At 49.5% G+C, this 20,134-nt stretch overlaps 1 protein-coding gene across 3 annotated transcripts in view; it reads left to right on the plus strand.

Annotated features, from left to right (window-relative positions):
* LOC141272095 (uncharacterized) overlaps window positions 1–20,134 on the plus strand; it is a 71,682-nt gene that overhangs the window by 15,584 nt on the left and 35,964 nt on the right. The window lies entirely within an intron of this gene.

The following is a 20,134-nucleotide window of genomic DNA, read 5'->3' on the forward strand; positions in this document are numbered from 1 at the left end:
CAGCACAGGTCTTTGGAGTTATCTTGGCCCACTCCTCCATGCAGATCTTCTCCAAGTTATCTAGGTTCTTTGGGTGTCACATGTGGACTTTATTCTTGAGCTCCTTCCACAAGTTTTCAATTGGGTTAAGGTCAGGAGACTGACTAGGCCACTCCAACACCTTGACTTTTTCCCTATTGAACCAGGCCTTGGTTTTCTTGGCTGTGTGCTTTGGGTCGTTGTCTTGTTGGAAGATGAAATTACGACCCATCTTAAGATCCTTGATGGAGGAGCGGAGGTTCTTGGCCAAAATCTCCAGGTAGGCCGTGCTATCCATCTTCCCATGGATGCGGACCAGATGGCCAGGCCCCTTGGCAGAGAAACAGCCCCACAGCATGATGCTGCCACCACCATGCTTGACTGTAGGGATGGTATTCTTGGGGTCGTATGCAGTGCCATCCAGTCTCCAAACGTCACGTGTGTGGTTGGCACCAAAGATCTCGATCTTGGTCTCATCAGACCATAGAACCTTGAACCAGTCTGTCTCAGAGTCCTCCAAGTGATCATGAGCAAACTGTAGACGAGCCTTGACATGATGCTTTGAAAGTAAAGGTACCTTACGGGCTCGTCTTTAACGGAGACCATTGCGGTGGAGTACGTTACTTATGGTATTGACTGAAACCAATGTCCCCACTGCCATAAGATCTTCCCGGAGCTCCTTCCTTGTTGTCCTTGGGTTAGCCTTGACTCTTCGGACAAGCCTGGCCTCGGCACGGGAGGACACTTTCAAAGGCTGTCCAGGCCGTGGAAGGCTAACAGTAGTTCCATAAGCCTTCCACTTACGGATGATGCTCCCAACAGTGGAGACAGGTAGGCCCAACTCCTTGGAAAGGGTTTTGTACCCCTTGCCAGCCTTGTGACCCTCCACGATCTTGTCTCTGATGGCCTTGGAATGCTCCTTTGTCTTTCCCATGTTGACCATGTCTGAGTGCTGTTCACAAGTTTGGGGAGGGTCTTAAATAGTCAGAAAAGGCTGGCAAAAGAGATCTTTAATCCACACATGTGAAGCTCATTATTCTTGGTGCCTGAACTACTTCTTAATACTTTAGGGGGACCAAACAGAATTCTTGTGGTTTGAGGGGTTGAATAATAAATGACACTCTGAATTAACTTTTTACGTTTTAAAAAAAAATATTAATAAAAAATAAAAAAAAATTTGCTGCAGTGCATTTCCCACTTCCAGGCTGATCTACAGTACAAATGTCACAATGCCTAGTTAATTCCGCATGTGTCAACCAGCTAAATCTGCAGGGGGTTGAATACTACTTGTAGGCACTGTATATGCTGCCCCCATCCTTGTATAGATGCTGCCCTGCCCCCATCCTTGTATAGATGCTGCCCTGCCCCCATCCTTGTATATATGCTGCCCTGCCCTCATCCTTGTATATATGCTCACCCCAGTCCATGTATATATGCTCCCTCCCCCAGTCCATGTATATATTCTTCCCCCAGCACATGTATATACTCTCCCTCCCCCAGTCCATGTTTATATACTCCCTCCCTAGTCCATGTATATATGCTCCCTCCCCCAGTCCATGTATATATGCTCCCTCCCCCAGTCCATGCATATATTCTCCCTCCCCCAGTCCATGCATATATTCCCCCTCCCCCAGTCCATGTATATATGCTCCCCCCCAGTCCATGTATATATGCTCTCTCCCCCCAGTCCATGTATATATGCTCTCTCCCCCCAGTCCATGTATATATGCTCTCTCCCCCCAGTCCATGTATATATGCTCTCTCCCCCCAGTCCATGTATGTATGCTCTCTCCCCCCAGTCCATGTATGTATGCTCTCCCCCCAGTCCATGTATGTATGCTCTCTCCCCCCAGTCCATGTATATATGCTCTCTCCCCCCAGTCCATGTATATATGCTCTCTCCCCCCAGTCCATGTATATATGCTCTCTCCCCCCAGTCCATGTATATATGCTCTCTCCCCCCAGTCCATGTATATATGCTCTCTCCCCCCAGTCCATGTATATATGCTCTCTCCCCCCAGTCCATGTATATATGCTCTCTCCCCCCAGCCCATGTATATATGCTCTCTCCCCCAGTCCATGTATATATTCTCCCTCCCCCAGTCCATGTATATATGCTCCTTCCCCCAGTCCATGTATATATGCTCCCCCCTTAGTCCGTGCATATATACTCCCCCCCCCCCCCCCCAGTCCATGTATATATGCTCCCCCCTTAGTCCATGCATATACAGTACAGACCAAAAGTTTGGACACACCTTCTCATTTAAAGATTTTTCTGTATTTTCATGACTATGAAAATTGTACATTCACACTGAAGGCATCAAAACTATGAATTAACACATGTGGAATTGTATACTTAACAAAAAAGTGTGAAACAACTGAAAATATGTCTTATATTCTAGGTTCTTCAAAGTAGCCACCTTTTGCTTTGATGACTGCTTTGCTATTGTCCCTCCCCCAGTCCATGTATGTATTGTCCCTCCCCCAGTCCATGTATATATTCTCCCACCCCCAGTCCATGTATATATTCTCCCACCCCCAGTCCATGCATATATGCTCCCCCCAGCCTGCTAGCGCCCCTGTTTGTCGCATATTAAGAAAAAGCAACACATAATAAACACTCCTACTCCTACTCACCTTCCTTCTTCTCCTGTAGCCGGCAGCTGACTCCAGTGTCCTAGCGACGGGGGTGTATGACGTCACTGCTATGCACCCAGTCGCTTGTTCGCTGACGTCAGCTGCTAGCTGCTGGCCTTTGATTGGCCAGCAGTGTGTATTGCGGCGCACGGGCCTGGCAAGTTCGTGCGTTGCAATACACTTCAGCTAGATGTTCGTCCGAGAACGCACATCTAGCTGAAGTAGCGGTGCTGGTGTCGGCACTCGGTGGGCTCAGAGTTAGCACCCGCCGGGCCCGATCCAGTAGCGCAAGTGCAGCGGCGATGGCGCGTGTGCCCACCGGGAGGGCTCTGCGCGCCCCCTATGGCACGCGTGCCATAGGTTCGCCAGCATTGGTCTAGACTTTTAGCTGAGATGAATCTGTGCTACAGTAAAGTTATCACTTAAACATGAGACATGTATGAGGGAGTCGGAGTTGGAGTCAGTGTCATGGAAATTGAGGAGTCGGAGGTTTGGCTTACCGACTCCACAGCCCTGATTACTAGTACATCAGGGGGCTAAAGTCAGCGTAATATTAATCACAATAAATGCATAGGCTGACCAGCGGTGTCTGTGCTATCACTTCTATGCCTCATGAAAAATGGAGGCGGCCCGGCCTCTCTCTGCGCTCTTGAGGGAAAGTGGAGGCAGTCCGGCCTCTCTCTGAGCTCTTGAGGGAAAATGGAGGCGGCCCGGCCTCTCTCTGCGCTCCTGAGGGAAAATGGAGGCGGCCTGGTCTCTCTTTGTGCATGGTCATTCAGGAGTAGGTGAAATACGATCTGAGTATGGACCGCCATACAGACTGGCTGCGGGTCCCCTTACTCAAGCTTGGCCATCTCATGGGCATATATGACACTGTCAGGTTCAGGTCACGAGCCCTGCGGCCTGTCCGTTCGTCACAGTCTATAATCATACTCATTTCAGATTTAGTTATTTCACCACATACAGATTTATATACTGTAAGGCATGAATGGATTCCAGTCACACAATGTTTGCTTGAATAAGTGTCTGTGCTGGAAAACATAAGGTTTATTTAATTAAGAATGGTGTTAACGGATGATCTTCCATAGTTTCCTCCCCTTCTTCCAAGAGCCATAACTTTTTCTTATTTTTCTCTTAGCTGTTTGATGGCTTGTTTTTTTTGCTGGATGAATAAGGGTATGTGTGCACAATCAATACTTGCTTGCAGAAATTTCTGTAGCGTTTCTGTAAGGTTCTGCACCTCTTGGCAGCAGAAAGCGCAGTGGAAATTCCACAGTTTTCATACATTTTGGATGCATTTTTGCCTGCAGATTTGCCATGCGTTTTTTCCAATGCATTGTATAAGAAAATCCACAAAGAATGGACATGCTGCTTCTTTTAGTGCACATAATCAGGATTTTTCCTTACAGAATTTTATGTGCACAGATCTTGCAAAATCTCATAGAAAATGCTGGGATAACGTTTGCAATGCGTTTTTGGGGCCAATTTTGCCCAGATTTACCACATCAAAAACGCATAGTGTGCACATACCCTTAAAATGAATGGTGTAATTCAAAAGTATATCATGTGATGCACTGGAAAGCGGGAAAATAATTCCAAGTGCGTTGAAATTGCAACAATAGTGCAATGTCACAATTTTTGATGGGAGCGGGGAGGAAGGGTTATATTTACCATGTTCACTATGTGGTAAAAGTGACCTGGCAATATCATCATCAAAAGAATGCCAAGAGTGTGCAAAGCCGTCATCAAAGCAAAAGGTGGATACTTTGAAGAACCTAGAATATAAGACATATTTTCAGTTGTGTCACACTTTTTTGTTAAGCATATCATTCTGACTCGCCCCCTGGGCCGTGGGGCACTCGGAGCCGAGCAACAGGGCAATAATGGGGGTAGTAGTGGCGACCCGGTCCGTGGCTCAGGGTGGTCAGACCAGTGGCAGTCTTCTATATGTTTTGCAATGTCCGACTACGCCACCCGTGGATTGCGGTCAGGGCTAACCGCCGCTGCAGTGCAGACCGCTGGGGCAGATGTAAATGTGCAGCAATGAATAGTACAACTCCCCACGGGAGGAGTATGGCCCCTGGGCAGTATATAATGGATGATGGAGGGGATGATTCCGACCGCAATAGCCAGGAAACGGAGGCCTCTTAAACAGTTCAGGGTCTTTATTAGAACAGGTGAAACGACCCAAAAACAGGCCCGGCTAGGAGGGGGCCTGGATGTCTGAGAACAAGTGGGAAGCTGGCCCTGATCAGGGTGAGGGTGTAGGCCTACCGTGCTCTCTGCGCTCTCTCTGGCTATTTCCCTCCTCGTGGTGTAATAGCCCACGTTCCTGAGCTCACCGTGTCTTCTCGCCCATATGGCTTGCAACTTGGGTCCCTTTTTACTCTTGGCCTGGTGCGGCTTCACCGGTCCCTTCTGCTGTGGCGGAACCTCCGGGCTTCTTAGGCCAAAGGACATACAGTCCCCTGCAGACTGGTTATTTGCTGTATGACTTGGAATCCTAACAGCCTCGGACACCAAAGTCCGGTAGATTCGTTTCTTTATCTGCCAGGACAGGCTCGCTTCGCCTCTTGTCCCTGGCTCTTGGCTCTCCTACTGCCACATGGCCTCTTAGGCTGCAACACAACTGTCTGTCCCTGCTCTGGGACACCTCTCAATCCAGAGACACGTCCTGTTCTCTCTAACCCTGCCCCCAGTTCCAGCTTTTATAGGGGCAGCCTGCTCCCCCTACTGGCCTGGGACAGAAGGTACTGCATGCTAATGGTCCTTGACCAGAGAACCTCCCCCTTGCTCTCAGACACAGCTTTATTATACATTTGTGGCATCCAGGCCAGGGTGACACATTCCCCCCTAGTAAAATTTTGTACTCCGGGACTAAACAAGAAACAAGAGTAACATGCATGACCATAAAAACATTACAAGGCAAGTAAAGACAAACGATGCACGGGTTGAGTTCTTAAGGTCATAGTGTGGTCTGTGACTGGGTGTCCATTTCACCAACAACAACGGGGAGCCTTAACCAGGTGGGGGTCTGCCGTAGCCCCAAGTCCTTGACAGTCTTTGTTCATTCCGCTGGTTAAGCTCCAAACATATTTACAGGGAAGTCCGGTTACTCACAGTTCATAACCTGTTAGTCCATTAACTGAAAGAAACTGAGAAAATGCATAGTTACTGGTCATGCAACTACATTTCAAATAATTCAACATTTTACAGGATAGTTACATTTGCTATTACACTCTACACTCTCCAGCGAGCGGGTGTTTGCCCCTTAGTGCTCCGGGTTGACCTACGCAGCCCACTGTCTGGTGGTGGTCTAACCTGGTTTTTCTCACTAACGCTCGGGGTGCAATCACTGGCTAGACTTACAGGCAGGGCAGGCAGCTGTCTGCGGGTCCTCTGGCTTACCGCAGGCATGGCAGGCTCACTGTCAGCAGAGGGTTGATTCTCCTGGGCTGCTGGTACAGGCTCTTCTGCCGCTGGGGCTGCTTGCTCTTTTTCACCTTCCTGCTCTGGTGTAGGTTGTTGCTGCATTGGTTGCAGGAAATGCAGGACGGGTACCACTGTGGCGTCGTTTATTCGAGTCCAGGACTGAGGGAACTCCCCAAGAACGGTGCTGATCATTTCTTCCTTGTCCTCCGCGGGTTCAAGGTCACTTTGATCCTCTTCTGCATTCCGTAGTTGCTCGGGGCACCTTTTTAGGTGGTCTCTGGAGACGGTACTAGTGGTTTCCCCTCCATCCTTGGTGATCACGCACACCTTTGGGTTGTCGTGATCAGACTGCAGCACGGAGTAGGGTTCCCTTTCCCACTGGTCGTCCAGCTTGTGTACCCTTCTCTTTCGCTTCAGGACCTGCTCACCAGGTTCTAGGGGACCAGCAGGGGCGTGTTGGTTGAAGAGTCTTTCTTGCCTTTCTCTCACCTGGGCCAGGCTCTTCTCCACACTCTCCTGTACCTTCTTGTACTGCAGTCGCCTTTCCGTATCCCAGTCCACATCTGGGGAGGTGTCCTCGGGTGTTAGGACTCCCATCTCCAGGTCTATGGGCAGCTTACCTGGTCTGGCTCGCATCAGGTAAGCCGGGGTGCAGTTTGTAGCATTCACCGGGATATGGTTGTATAAGTCTATCAGGTCCGGCAGTTTTTCTGGCCACAGGCTGCGTTCCTCCAGGGGCAAAGTTTTCAGGAGATCAATGACTATATTGTTCATTTTCTCACACATCCCGTTGGTTTGTGGGTGGTAAGGCGTTGTCCGAATCTTCTTACAGCCATAGAGGTTGCAGAACTCTTGGAAGATTTCAGCCTCGAACGCTGGACCCTGGTCTGTCAGGACTTGTTCCGGATACCCGTGTGGGCGGCAGAAGTATTGCTGGAAGGCTCTGGCTGCCGTTTGAGCTGTCAAGTCTTTTACAGGGACCACCACTAGAAATCGGGAATAGTGGTCCACGATTGTCAGGGCATAAAAGTATCCTGACCGGCTTGGAGCCAATTTGACGTGGTCCAGAGCTACCAGCTCAAGAGACTGCGTCGTGACGATGGGCCTCAAGGGTGTCTTCTGGCTGGTGCGGTCCTTCCTCCTTAGATTACAAGGGCCACAGTCTCTGAACCACTTCTCTACAGCCCCTCCCATGCCGATCCAGAAGAACCGGCCTCTTATCAGGAACTCCAGTTTCTTCCAGCCGAAGTGCCACGCCCTGTCATGGTAAGCCTCCAGGACCATAGCTGCATCACGCCTTGGGACCACGACTTGCCAGGTCAGCTCATGCATCCGGTGGTTGACAAGTCTTCTGCACAGCTTACCTTCATAGAGGAACAGCCTGCTCTTCTCTTTCCATAGCTGCTTGGCCTCCTCTGGAGCATCCGGATCTAGACGGGCATCTTCTCGGGTCAACAGGTCTTTCACCATGCAGATTGCAGGGTCACTATCTTGGGTCTCGGCCCAGCTGTGGTGAGGTAGGGGATTGATCATGACGGTTGTTAAGTCTTCCTCCTTCACGCGGTGGAGTATTGAGTGGCTCCATACCGGTGAAACGCAGGGAGTTCTACCTCCTCCAGCTCTTCTGGGTCTTCGCCTCCGTCAGGTAAGTGAGGCATTCTCGAGAGGGCGTCAGCGTTGGTATTGGTTCTGCCTGCCTAGTACTTGATCGTGAAGTCATAATTCGAGAGTCGCGCCATCCACCGCTGCTCTAGAGCACCTAGTCTTGCATTGTCCAGGTGTGTCAACGGGTTGTTGTCCGTGTACACGGTGAACTTTGCGGAGGCCAGGTAATGCTTAAACCGTTCTGTGACGGCCCACACCACTGCCAAGAATTCTAGCTTGAAGGAGCTGTAATTCTCCGGGTTTCTTTCAGTGGGCCTCAGCTTCTGGCTGGCATACGCGATTACCCTTTCTCTGCCCTGTTGGTTTTGTGACAGTACGGCTCCCAGCCCCACATTACTGGTGTCTGTGTGGAGGATAAAAGGCTGGCCATAATCTGGGTAGGCCAGGATCTCATCCCCTGTGAGGGCCATCTTCAACTGGCGGAAGGACTCCTCTTCCGGCTTCTCCCACTTGAAGGGTGGCTTTTGGCTTCTGGACTTAGACTGTCCTATCAGGAGGTCCTGCATAGGGGCTGCCATCTTAGTGAACCCGGGTATGAACCTTCGGTAGTAGCCTACCAACCCGAGAAATTGCCTCACTTCTTTGATGTTTGAGGGGCTTGGCCAGCTCTTGATTACTGTGACCTTGTCAGGGTCGGGGGCTACTCCTTCTGCACTTACCACGTGCCCTAGGTACTGGACCTTCAGTTTCAACAGGTGACACTTTGATGGTTTCACCTTCAGGCCATAGCCTGCCAGGGCTTCGAACACCTCTGCCAGGTGTTTTAGATGGTCCTTGTAGGTCTTCGAATAGACGATCACATCGTCCAGGTAAAGTAGGACCGTCTCGAAGTTTCGGTGCCCTAGACAGCATTCCATCAGCCTCTGGAAGGTCCCTGGTGCGTTGCAGAGCCCGAAGCACATACAGTTGAACTTGCTCAGTCCCATCGGGGTGGTGAAGGCGGTCTTCTCCTTGTCAGCCTCTGCCACAGGAACCTGCCAGTACCCGCTAGTAAGGTCCAAAGTAGAAAAGAAGTTAGCTGATTTTAGTGCGGCTAAAGACTCCTCTATTCTAGGCAGCGGATATGCGTCTTTATGGGTGATACGGTTGATTTGTCTATAGTCCACGCACATTCTCATGGTGCTGTCTTTCTTTTTTGCCAGAACCAAGGGGGCTGCCCAGGGGCTACAGCTATCTCTAATGACCCTGGCTTCTTTCATTTCCCGCAGCATACCCTTGGCGTTCTGATAATGTGCAGGGGGTACAGGTCTGTGCCTCTCCTTTATTGGTGGGTGGCTCCCCGTGGGGATGTGGTGTTCCACTCACTTTACTCGGCCGAAGTCTAGCGGGTGCTTACTAAAAATTCTCTCGTACTCCTGAACCACCCGGTAGACTCCTTGTTTTTGGTCCAGGGGAGTGGAGTCAGCACCCACATGGAGTTTCTGGCACCAGTCCTCCTTTTGTTTCTGGGAGCCATTACCCTCCGCCTGTGGAGATGGAGGCAAATGCTCCACGGCCAATATAGCTTTGTGATCGACAGCAAACAGTTTGGCAAGTGTAGTGTACCTGGGTAAGTGTACCTCCCTCTCCCCAATGTTGAGAATGCGAACGGGCACCCTTCCATGACTGACATCAACCTTCCCCCGGCCTGTCAAAATGGTGGGCCTGATGTCTGAGTACACGGGTTCTACCATGGCTTGGTAGTCTCTACCTCTCAACCCGATTGCAGTCCGACACCAGATCATCATTTCACTTTTGGGAGGCATGGAAATGGGGAATGGGTCACTCATTCTTACGCTACCGATCTCACCACCAGACAGTTCTACCTGCTGCCGTCTCATCAGGGCTTTTATCTCTTTGTTGAAGACTCTCTGTTGGCTGGAACTAGCATTCACCGCCACCTGTTATAGAATTACAATTACCTCTGAAAGACCATTTTCAATCATGTTAGTACCCACAGTTATTTTAGGGTGACTTTCACGACTGTCAATGTCCACAATAATCACTCCCTGTGCCGGCAGTTCAACTTTACCAATCTTAATGGTCATCTCCTTGAACCCCATCTGTGGCACGGGCAAGCCATTACTGGCGATGATGCTCAAGTTACTGTCTGGATACCGTGTGATATCAGCATCAGTCCAATACTGCTTAAAAAGTACATAAGGGATAGTAGTTACTTGCGACCCGGTATCCAGCAAGGCGCTCATGGGGATACCGTCCAGCACCACGGGTAAAACCGGGCGCCCCCCAACGTACTTATTACACCAATTGTAAGGGCCTGGTGATCTTATGCCTGGGGGTTGGCCCTCTGCCCCAGGTTGGACCCATTTAAATTACAGTACCTGGAAATGTGTCCGGGCTGGTTGCATCGACGGCAAATGGGCTGTCCATCCTCTGCGTAGCGGTCTGTGGGCCTCCCTCGGAACAACGGGGTCCTCCTCTGTCGACGCCACGGGACATCCTCCGGACTTGAAGCCAACCCGATGGGTCTTGACGGGTCCACTTGTAACGCCTGTACGGTCCTGGTCAACGCCGCGGCGCTCCTGGTCAGCTCCTGGACTTGGTGGTGCAGATCTTTCGACGGGGCTTGGTTCAGGGCCTGTGCGTCGGCCCCCACAGAGTCCATGGAGGAGGGCGCTGCCTCCTGGTGATAGGTGAGAGCAGGGCGCCGGGGGTTTATAGCGCCTCTTGTTGCGGGTTCACGGAGCACCCTTATGGCCCTGTCCTTGAATTGGGCAAAGGTCAGATCAGGGTTCTGAAAGAACATGAGGCGCAGCTGGGTCCTGTGGGCGCTAGACAGCAGACCTTCTATGAACTGTTCTGTCAGTAGCTTATCCGTATCCTGCACGCTGCCAGGGTCAGCTTGTTTGATGGCTCTCAAGGCTTCCTTCAAATTTAGAGCATAGTCTCTGATGCTGTCCTGGGCCCGCTGCTTACATCCGTAGAACCGCATTTTAATTTCAGCGGAGGTACGTGTATCAAAGGTACCCCGCAGCCGGGCCAGAATGTCCTTTACGGTCCTTTTCTCCTCAGCGGGCCATGACTTTACCTCCCGCTGGGCTGCGCCAGTTAACTGCCCTGTCAGTATGCTGATCTTCTGTTCCTCTGTCAGGGGGTAAACTTGGAATAAACTGTACAGCCTTTCCTTAAAGTCAGTTAGTGCATGGGGCTCCCCTGAATACTTGGGCAGCCAGGCCGCCCCAGGGATGTAAGGCAGGGAGAATGGCATCATCGCTGCTGCAGCTGCGCTGGTGGTAGTGGGCGCCTCCATGTCTGACATCTTCCTCCCCCCTAGTTAAGCGTGGCCTACCTTCCGACGATCCTCTTCTGTAGGCCGCGGCTCCGCTGGTGCTGCTCCGGACGAAGACCTTGCGTTGTGTCCTGGTGACGTCAGCGTCGCTCTCTCTCCCTTCCAGGACCTTGCGCAGCGTCGGTGCGTAGGGCGGAGCTTCGGGTCTCGCGTGGTTTGGATGTCCACGCCCCTCTTCTTCCCGCGCGGCGTCCTGCAGATGGCGTCCAATGGCGAGAAAACGGCTGAAGATGGCGGGAAGTTGCTGAAGATGGTGGGAGATGGCTGAAAATGGCGGGAAACGGCTCCGGATGGCGGGAAACCTCTTTTTAAGGTACGTGTACAGTCTTTTTCAGGCGCGCAATACCCGTTTGTGGCGGGTTGGTCACAATCCTGCCGACTACGCCAAAGCTGACTCGCCCTCTGGGCCATGGGGCACTCGGAGCCGGGCAACAGGGCAATAATGGGGGTAGTAGTGGCAACCCGGTCCATGGCTCAGGGTGGTCAGACCAGTGGCAGTCTTCTATATGTTTTGCAATGTCCGACTGCGCCACCCGTGGATTGCGGTCAGGGCTAACCGCCGCTGCAGTGCAGACCGCTGGGGCAGATGTAAATGTGCAGCACTGAATAGTACAACTCCCCACGGGAGGAGTATGGCCCCAAGGCAGTATATAATGGATGATGGAGGGGATGATTCCGACCGCAATAGCCAGGAAACGGAGGCCTCTTAAACAGTTCAGGGTCTTTATTAGAACAGGTGAAACGACCCAAAATCAGGCCCGGCTAGGAGGGGGCCTGGATGTCTGAGAACAAGTGGGAAGCTGGCCCTGATCAGGGTGAGGGTGTAGGCCTACCATGCTCTCTGCGCTCTCTCTGGCTATTTCCCTCCTCGTGGTGTAATAGCCCACGTTCCTGAGCTCACCGTGTCTTCTCGCCCGTATGGCTTGCAACTTGGGTCCCTTTTTACTCTTGGCCTGGTGCGGCTTCACCAGTCCCTTTTGCTGTGGCGGAACCTCCGGGCTTCTTAGGCCAAAGGACATACAGTCCCCTGCGGACTGGTTATTTGCTGTATGACTTGGAATCCTAACAGCCTCGGACACCAAAGTCCAGTAGATTAGTTTCTTTATCTGCCAGGACAGGCTCGCTTCGCCTCTTGTCCCTGGCTCGTGGCTCTCCTACTGCCACACGGCCTCTTAGGCTGCAACACAACTGTCTGTCCCTGCTCTGGGACACCTCTCAATCCAGAGACAGGTTGTCCAGTTCTCTCTAACCCTGCCCCCAGTTCCAGCTTTTATAGGGGCAGCCTGCTCCCCCTACTGGCCTGGGACATGAGGTACTGCATGCTAATGGTCCTTGACCAGAGAACCTCCCCCTTGCTCTCAGACACAGCTTTATTATACATTTGTGGCATCCAGGCCAGGGTGACACAATTCCACATGTGTTAATTCATAGTTTTGATGCCTTCAGTGTGAATGTACAATTTTCAAAGTCATGAAAATACAGAAAAATCTTTAAATGAGAAGGTGTGTCCAAACTTTTGGTCTGTACTGTATAGCGCTTTCAATTTCCGGGATATCACGCAGTGTGATGGCGTATTTTTTGCTTTCTAAGCTGACATGTTTACTGATGCCATTTTGGGGTAGATATGATGTTTTGATTGCTTCATATTGGATTTTAGTGCAGTGTTGCGGTAAGGGCTGTGAGTCGTGGAGTCAGTGTCCATTTTGGTGAAGTTGAAGTCTGTATAAAATGGAGCGACTCCGACCCCTAAAATGTATAATAAATTGGGTACAGTAGTTCAATGCGGTATGTGCTGTAAATGTTTTCATAATAATTTCGGAAAGCTTGTGAAATGTCCTATAAATGTCTGTTCTGTTCCTGATCTAAGGATCTAGGCTTTTAGTTGAAGAGATGGTTCACTACATTGTATAATGTCGCCATCAATTTACACCTTTTAAATAAGTATCATTGTAAATACCTTCTGCTCCCATATGTGCCTGTGAGCAGCGCTGTCGCTGCTCACTCAGTCCACATCACGTGACCCCGGCTGCAGCCTCTGCTGATGTCACGTCAACTTCCGCATTCACGCAGGTGTGACCCCAGTGGCATCCCCCCCCCCCGATTGCCTTGGCTGTGGGCAGTGTTTCACCGCACGTTACAGCCCAGGATCCAACAAGACAAGAAGAAGATGCTCCCAGAACCCAGAGCGGCCAAGAAGCTGTCCTTTCATGACCCACAGACTCAACATTCGGCATATAGGGGGAAAGAGAAAACAGGACGCTGGAGCTATCCCAAGGGGAATATAGGCAGGAACATCTTGCTCTCCCAGGGACAACGTCAGGGAAAACAATGACGTCAGAACAGTAGGGAGTCGAATCTCCAGTTTCCTCACCCTGTGGCAACTGCTTACCCCGAATCAATGGGTTCTGCTATCAGTCCAAAATGGAGTGAAGATCGAGTTCTCCTCCAAACCTCCACAGATCGTGAGAATACCTTCCCTGTCATCTCGGGAATTATCTTATTTTTTCGGACAATAAGACGCATCGGACCATAAGACGCACCTAGGTTTTAGAGGAGGAAAATAGAAAAAAATGTAAGCAAAAAATGTGGTGTTAATATCCCCCATCCTGGTATATAAGGCCCCCTCCTTCCTCTTATACATGGCCCTCTTCCCCATCCTGATATGTATGCCCCCCCATCCCCATCCTGGTATGCACGGCACCCCTCATCCCCATCCTGATATGTATGGCACACTTCATCCCTCATCCTGGTATGTATGCCCCCCATCTTGGTATTTATGGCACCCTTCATTCCTCATCCTGGTATGTATGGCCCCCCTCATCCGTCTTCCTGGTATGTATGGCACCCTTCATCCCTCATCCTGGTATGTATGGCACAATTCATCTCTCATCCTGGTATGTATGGCCCCCCTCATCCCTCTTCCTGGTATGTATGGCACACTTCATCCCTCATCCTGGTATGTATGGACCCCCTCATCCCTCTTCCTGGTATGTATGCCCCCCCTCATCCCTCTTCCTGGTATGTATGGCCCCCCTCATCCCTCTTCCTGGTATGCTTGGCACTCCTTATTCTGGTATGCTTGGCACCCCCTGATCCCCATCACGCTGCACACGAAAAAAATAAACAATTATGCTCACCTCCTCTCTCCTCCAGTGCTTCGTCCTGCTCTGCTGCCGACAGGGATCTCACTGTGTGAGCCACGCATGGCGTTACTGCCATGCACCCTCACACTGTGAGATGCTGTGCTGGAATAGTCACTACCAGGAAGAGGGATGAGAGGGACTATACATACCAGGAAGAGGGATGAGGGATGAAGGGTGCCATACATACCAGGAGCCACGCTGCAGGTACAGTATGCGCGCTATTAAGGAAAATAAATATTCACTGCTCCCCATGGGCGTGGGTAGCAGTGAATATTCATTTTCTTTAGTAGCGGGCACAGTGTAGACTGCAGCAGGCGGCTGCTGCATCCTGTGCCCAGCTCCTCTGCAGCTGCCGCTCCCCCCGCAACAGCCACAGTGTATGTATATGTGTGTGTGTGTGTGTATGTGTGTGTGTGTGTATATATATATATATATATATATATATATATATATATATATATATATATATATATATATATATATATATATATATATATATATATATAATATAATTTTGGACCACAAGACGCACCCCCCACTTTCCTCCAAAATTTTGCGTCTTAAAGTCCGAAAAATACGGTACCAAGCGCCTTAAAGGGAATCTGTCACCACTTTGGAGATATCAGACCTCTACTATGGCCATAGAGGGTATAGAAAAGTAAATCTATACATACCTGTGTGGCCAATAGTAGAGGTTTGATTGCAGAGAAAAGCGCTTTAATCAATTTTATTTTGTATAGGCTTTGCGTCCAGGGGAAGCCAAGAAATCCCCGCTTATGTGCTTATTATTCCCCCAAATCCCCACCTATATGCTTATATTCCCTCCCTCCCCTGCACGTCACAGGGCCCTGTGACAGGCCCTGTGACGTGCACTGTGCTCCCTGACTTCCCGGGCATGCGCAAAGCGCCGCTCACATAGAGCGTGCTCTGTTTCATCCCGGCCGCATCTGCCTGTGCACTGCGCCGAAGGTTTCTATTGCGCAGGCGCCGGGGAGTCAGTGCACAGGCAGACCGGGTCGGGATGAAGCAAAGCGCTCTCTATGTGAGCGGCACTTTGCGCATGCCCGGGAAGTCAGGGAGCACAGTGCACGTCACCGGGCCTGTCACAGGGCCCTGTGACGTGCAGGGGAGGGGGGGAATATGATTATTAAGCATAAAGGTGGGGATTTGGGAGAATAATAAGCACAAAGGCGGGGATTTCTTGGCGTCCTCCGGACGCCAAGACTGTATTCCATAAAATTGATTAAAGCGCTTTTCTCTGCAATCAAACCTCTACTATTGGCCATACAGGTATGTATAGATTTACTTTTCTATGCCCTGTATGGCCATGGAAGAGGTCTGATAATTCCAAAGTGGTGACAGATTCCCTTTAGTGTCCGGGTTTCAAAAATTGTTATCCGCAGGGGTGATATCCCCAGTACCAAAAACAGGCTACGAAACTGGACATTATTTCCATGTGTTCCTAGTAAAAAAGCCAAATGGGACACACAGAGTAATAATAAATATAAAACCCCTAAATGTATACATAAAATACTGGAGGTTCAAAATGGAATCGTTAAAGACCACCATTCCATTAATAAGACAAAACTTCGCAATGGCAACTATAGACCTTTGGGCCGCCTACTACCACATCCCCATTTATCCAGCACATTGGAAATATCTAACATTTGCATTGGCTCAGGGTCAGCAGATACTTCACTATCAGTTCAACGTCCTTCTGTTCAGAATCTCTTCTGCACCCTGACTATTCACCAAAATTTTGCCGGAAGTGGTAGTTTTCATCCTTCTAGTAACAGGCCCGTCAGAATCAATCCTCGAAGGTCACATAGGAGAAGTCCTTCATCTCCTTACATCCCTAGGGTGGCTAATAACCAAAAATCCGATCTGATCCCTTCTACCAAAAAGATCTTTTTAGGGATACTGCTGAATTCAGATATCTTGGCTGCCAGAAGAGCAGCAAATCGAGATACGATCCAAGATAACATCTTTGCAGGGTCAGAGGAAAATATCTCTGAGGTTTGTGATGTCATTCCTAAGTTCGATGACTTTGTGCATCCCAGCGGTAGCATGGGCTCAGGCTCACACAAGAAGCCTGCAATCCCACATTTTATCCTGCTGGGACTGTGCTCCGGGATCCCTAAGCAGAACCATCCGCTTATCAGGCCATGTAAAAGACTCACTCAGCTGGTGGCTCAATCCCAGAAACCTAAACAAAGGAGTAGCCTGGGATCAAAATCCTCTATCAATAGTTACAACATTCACCAGCAGAAGAGGATGAGAAGCCACAGTTTCGCATGTCACATTTCAGGCTATATGGCCTCAAAACATCAGACTCTGCTCCTCCAACTTCAGGGAGTTGAAAGCGGTGGAAAAAGCACTAGAAGCTGCGGTGCACTTGATAGACGGAACCCATATAAGAATATATTCAGTCAACACGACCACAGTTGCTCAGCTACGCCACCAGGAAAGCATGAAAGCCTATAAGCGATTTCAGGCAGGATCTTTGCTTGGGCAGAACGGAATGTTCTCTCTCTGTCCGCATTTCATCTAAAAGGCTCTTCCAACGTCCAAGCAGACTTTCTCAAAAGAGAGACGTTACACCCATGGGAATGGAACCTAAATGTCGAATTTTGGATGCTAACGAAGAAATGGGGTCTCCCAGGAGTAGTCCTGTTTGCTACTTGTCAGAACGCAAAAGCAGTCAAATACTTTTCTCTAGACCCAAACACTACTTGGCTAGCGGTAGATGCCTTCTCTTACCGCTGGGACTTCAAATTGGCATACACTTTCTCTCTGATTCTTCTCCTACCAAAGACATTGCATAAATCAGGAGGGCCAAAAAAAAAACAATTTTAGTGGCACCTCACTGGCCGAAAAGAAGCTGGTTCGGCGTCCTGAACAGTCTAAAAATAGATGGTCCCCTGGTTCTTCCAGCAACCTTCTCCACCAAGGGCCGATTTGTCATCCAGATCCTCAAGCCTTACTACTTGCAGCCTGGCTTCTGAATCCATCATCCTAAAGGCTAGCAGTCTCTCGGATAATGTGGTAAACACACTTCAGCGGAGTAGAAAACCAGTAACCAATTCCATCTATAAGAAAATATGGAAGACCTTCATAGCCTGGTGTGGCGCTAACCCTCCAAATTTTCTACATCCAAATGTCGCTCAAATGTTGGATTTCTTGCAGAATGGACTAGAGAAAGGTGTAAAGACTAGCACCTTAAGGGTCCAAGTGGCTGCCCTCAGCTCACACTTCCATCAAAGTTTGGCAGACCTTTGCTGGGTGAGAAGATTTTTGATTGCAGCTTCTCTTCTACAACCCCGACTTTCCAATCTGCTCCCAGCCTGGGACCTGAACGTGGTTCTCAAAGGTCTTACAATCCCTCCATTCAAGCCCATAGAAAATTTATCCAAGTCTATGATATCTTGTAAGACAGCTTTCCTAGTGGACATCACCACAGCAAGGAGAGTGGGTGAACTACTGGCCCTCTCAAACAGAGAACCCTACTTAAGAATCCTAGATGACCGAATTATTTTTCTTCTGGATCTATCTTTCTTGCCTGAGGTAGCCTCAGAGTTTCACATGTCCCAAGATATCATGCTACCTTCTTTCTGTTAAAACCTGTCCAATAGTAAAGAGACTGAATTTCATACTTTGGACATACAAAAAACGGTCATTCACTATCTGGAAGTAACAAAATATCTTTTGTACAACACCATGGACAAAATAAGTGATAAAAGACTTCAAATGACACAATAGAAAATTGGATCAAGAAAGCAATATGTGGAGCTTAAAAATTGGTACCTCCAGAAAAGTTCATGGCACATTCCACCAGAGCCGTATCGGTCTCATGGACTGAAAGAGCAAGCTCCTCCATCGAGCAGATCTGCAGAGCAGCTACCTGATCCTCGGTCCATACCTTTTCCAAATACAGTTAGGTCCATATATATTTGGACAGAGACAACATTTTTCTAATTTTGGTTCTAGACATTACCACAATGAATGAATTTTAAACAAAACAATTCAGATGCAGTTGAAGTTCAGACTTTTAGCTTTCATTTGAGGGTATCCACATTAAAATTGGATAGACGGTTTAGGAGTTTCAGCTCCTTAACATGTGCCACCCTGTTTTTAAAGGGACCAAAAGCAATTGGACAATTGACTCCAAGGCTATTTCATGGACAGGTGTGGGCAATCCCTTCGTTATGTCATTCTCAATTAAGCAGATAAAAGGCCTGGAGTTGATTTGAGATGTGGTGGGTCAGATGAGCAGGCTTTTCAGCGTAGCAGTGGCTAGCTGCTAGAATGCCGTTTAGGTCCTGGGCCAGCTGAAAGGAAGTCCAGCAATGGTAAGCGCTACACAAAGTCTGTCCGTGCTGGATCTGTGCTGAGCTGAAATGATCCGGCAGGGAGAAGCGTGAGCATCCTCCTGTGTAATCGCCTCCTGGCAGCTCTGAAGAGTGTGCGCCACACCCCGTGGAAGAAGGACTGTGTCCTTTGAAACGCGTTGGTCGTTTGTGGTTCCCTCCAGATCCCGTACCTTTGGCTGTGACGTCACATTGCCACGCCCCCACCAGCTTTGCGATCATGTGGCACCGCTTCCGGCCATCTCTCCAGTTCCTAACTTTGAACATTAGTAAGCTATTACATTTGATATGCAGGCAGGTGGTCTGACACTCATCTGTTTAGCACTTCTTTCTGGACCTGTTTCCATTTATCTAGTTTAAGCTAGAAAACTTTGTCTCTGTATAGCGCTGTAGTTTTTGTTGTTTTTTATTGATACCAATTTGGGGCAGAAATGTGCAATAATTGAAGAATAAAATTTGTTTTTTTGTTTTTTTTTCTTTATAGCATTTAGCATTTTCTTTATAGCATTTACCATATGGATTAATTAATTTGAAATTTTCAAATTTTACATACACACACATATACAATTCCCTTAGGGGGATTATAATCTGCGATCGTCCGATCGCCTATACTATATACTGGAATAACTCAGTGGCTGAGCTTCACCTGTAGACCAAAATATCAGCAGACTTGGCCCTCAGCTGCCATGGTAATTCATCGGTGCCCCCCTGCTTATGGGTGATGGAAGCCGGTACATGTGCAACGGCAACTGCTTCATTTGAATACCACTGTCAGAACTAGTGTCACCTAAAAGGTTACTAGCAGCAATATGAGCTTAGCTTGACTTCTGTTAGAGAGACAGATGCTGGCATTGTTACATAGCCGACATCTATCACATGTGAAGAGAGCTTATCTGCTGTGCTCCTTAGGGCTCCGTCACACTAAGCGATGCAGCAGCGATCCTGACAACGATACGACCTGTCAGGGATCGTTGCTGCATCGCTAATACATCGCTGGTGAGCTGTCAAACAGGCAGGCTCACCAGCGATCAGGGGAGCAGCGATATCGTGGAAAGGATCGTTCCACGATGTCCTGCTCCCGTTACCAGCCTGCTGCAAGCAGGAGCAGGCTGGTAACCATGATAAACATCGGGTTACTAAGTGCGCATGTGCCCCTAGTAACCCGCTGTTTACCATGGATACCACTCTGCTACGGTGCGCGGGAGCCTCCGCGCACCGTAGCAGAGTGGTATCCATGGTAAACAGCGGGTTACTAAGTGCGCGCGTGCCCCTAGTAACCCGATGTTTACCATAGTTACCAGCCAGATCGTTGGTCCCGCTGGTCACACACAGCGATGTGTGCTGGCCAGCGGGAGGCCAACGACCAAAAAATGGTCCAGGACACTTTGCAACGATCAGCGACCTCACAGCAGGGGCCTGATCGTTGCAAAGTGTCACACACAGCGACATCGCTGGTGAGGTCGCTGGTGAGTCACCAAAACCGTGACTCAGCAGCGATATCGCTAGCGATATCGCTATGTGAGACGGGGGCTTAACACAGCACCCCCCTCCCCCAACATGGTGGCCCCAACACTGGCGCATTT

The sequence above is a fragment of the Phyllobates terribilis genome, unplaced genomic scaffold, assembly GCF_046119375.1.
Source record: "Phyllobates terribilis strain yellow unplaced genomic scaffold, ASM4611937v1 Scaffold_5__5_contigs__length_657084704, whole genome shotgun sequence".
Classification (NCBI taxonomy): domain Eukaryota; kingdom Metazoa; phylum Chordata; class Amphibia; order Anura; family Dendrobatidae; genus Phyllobates; species Phyllobates terribilis.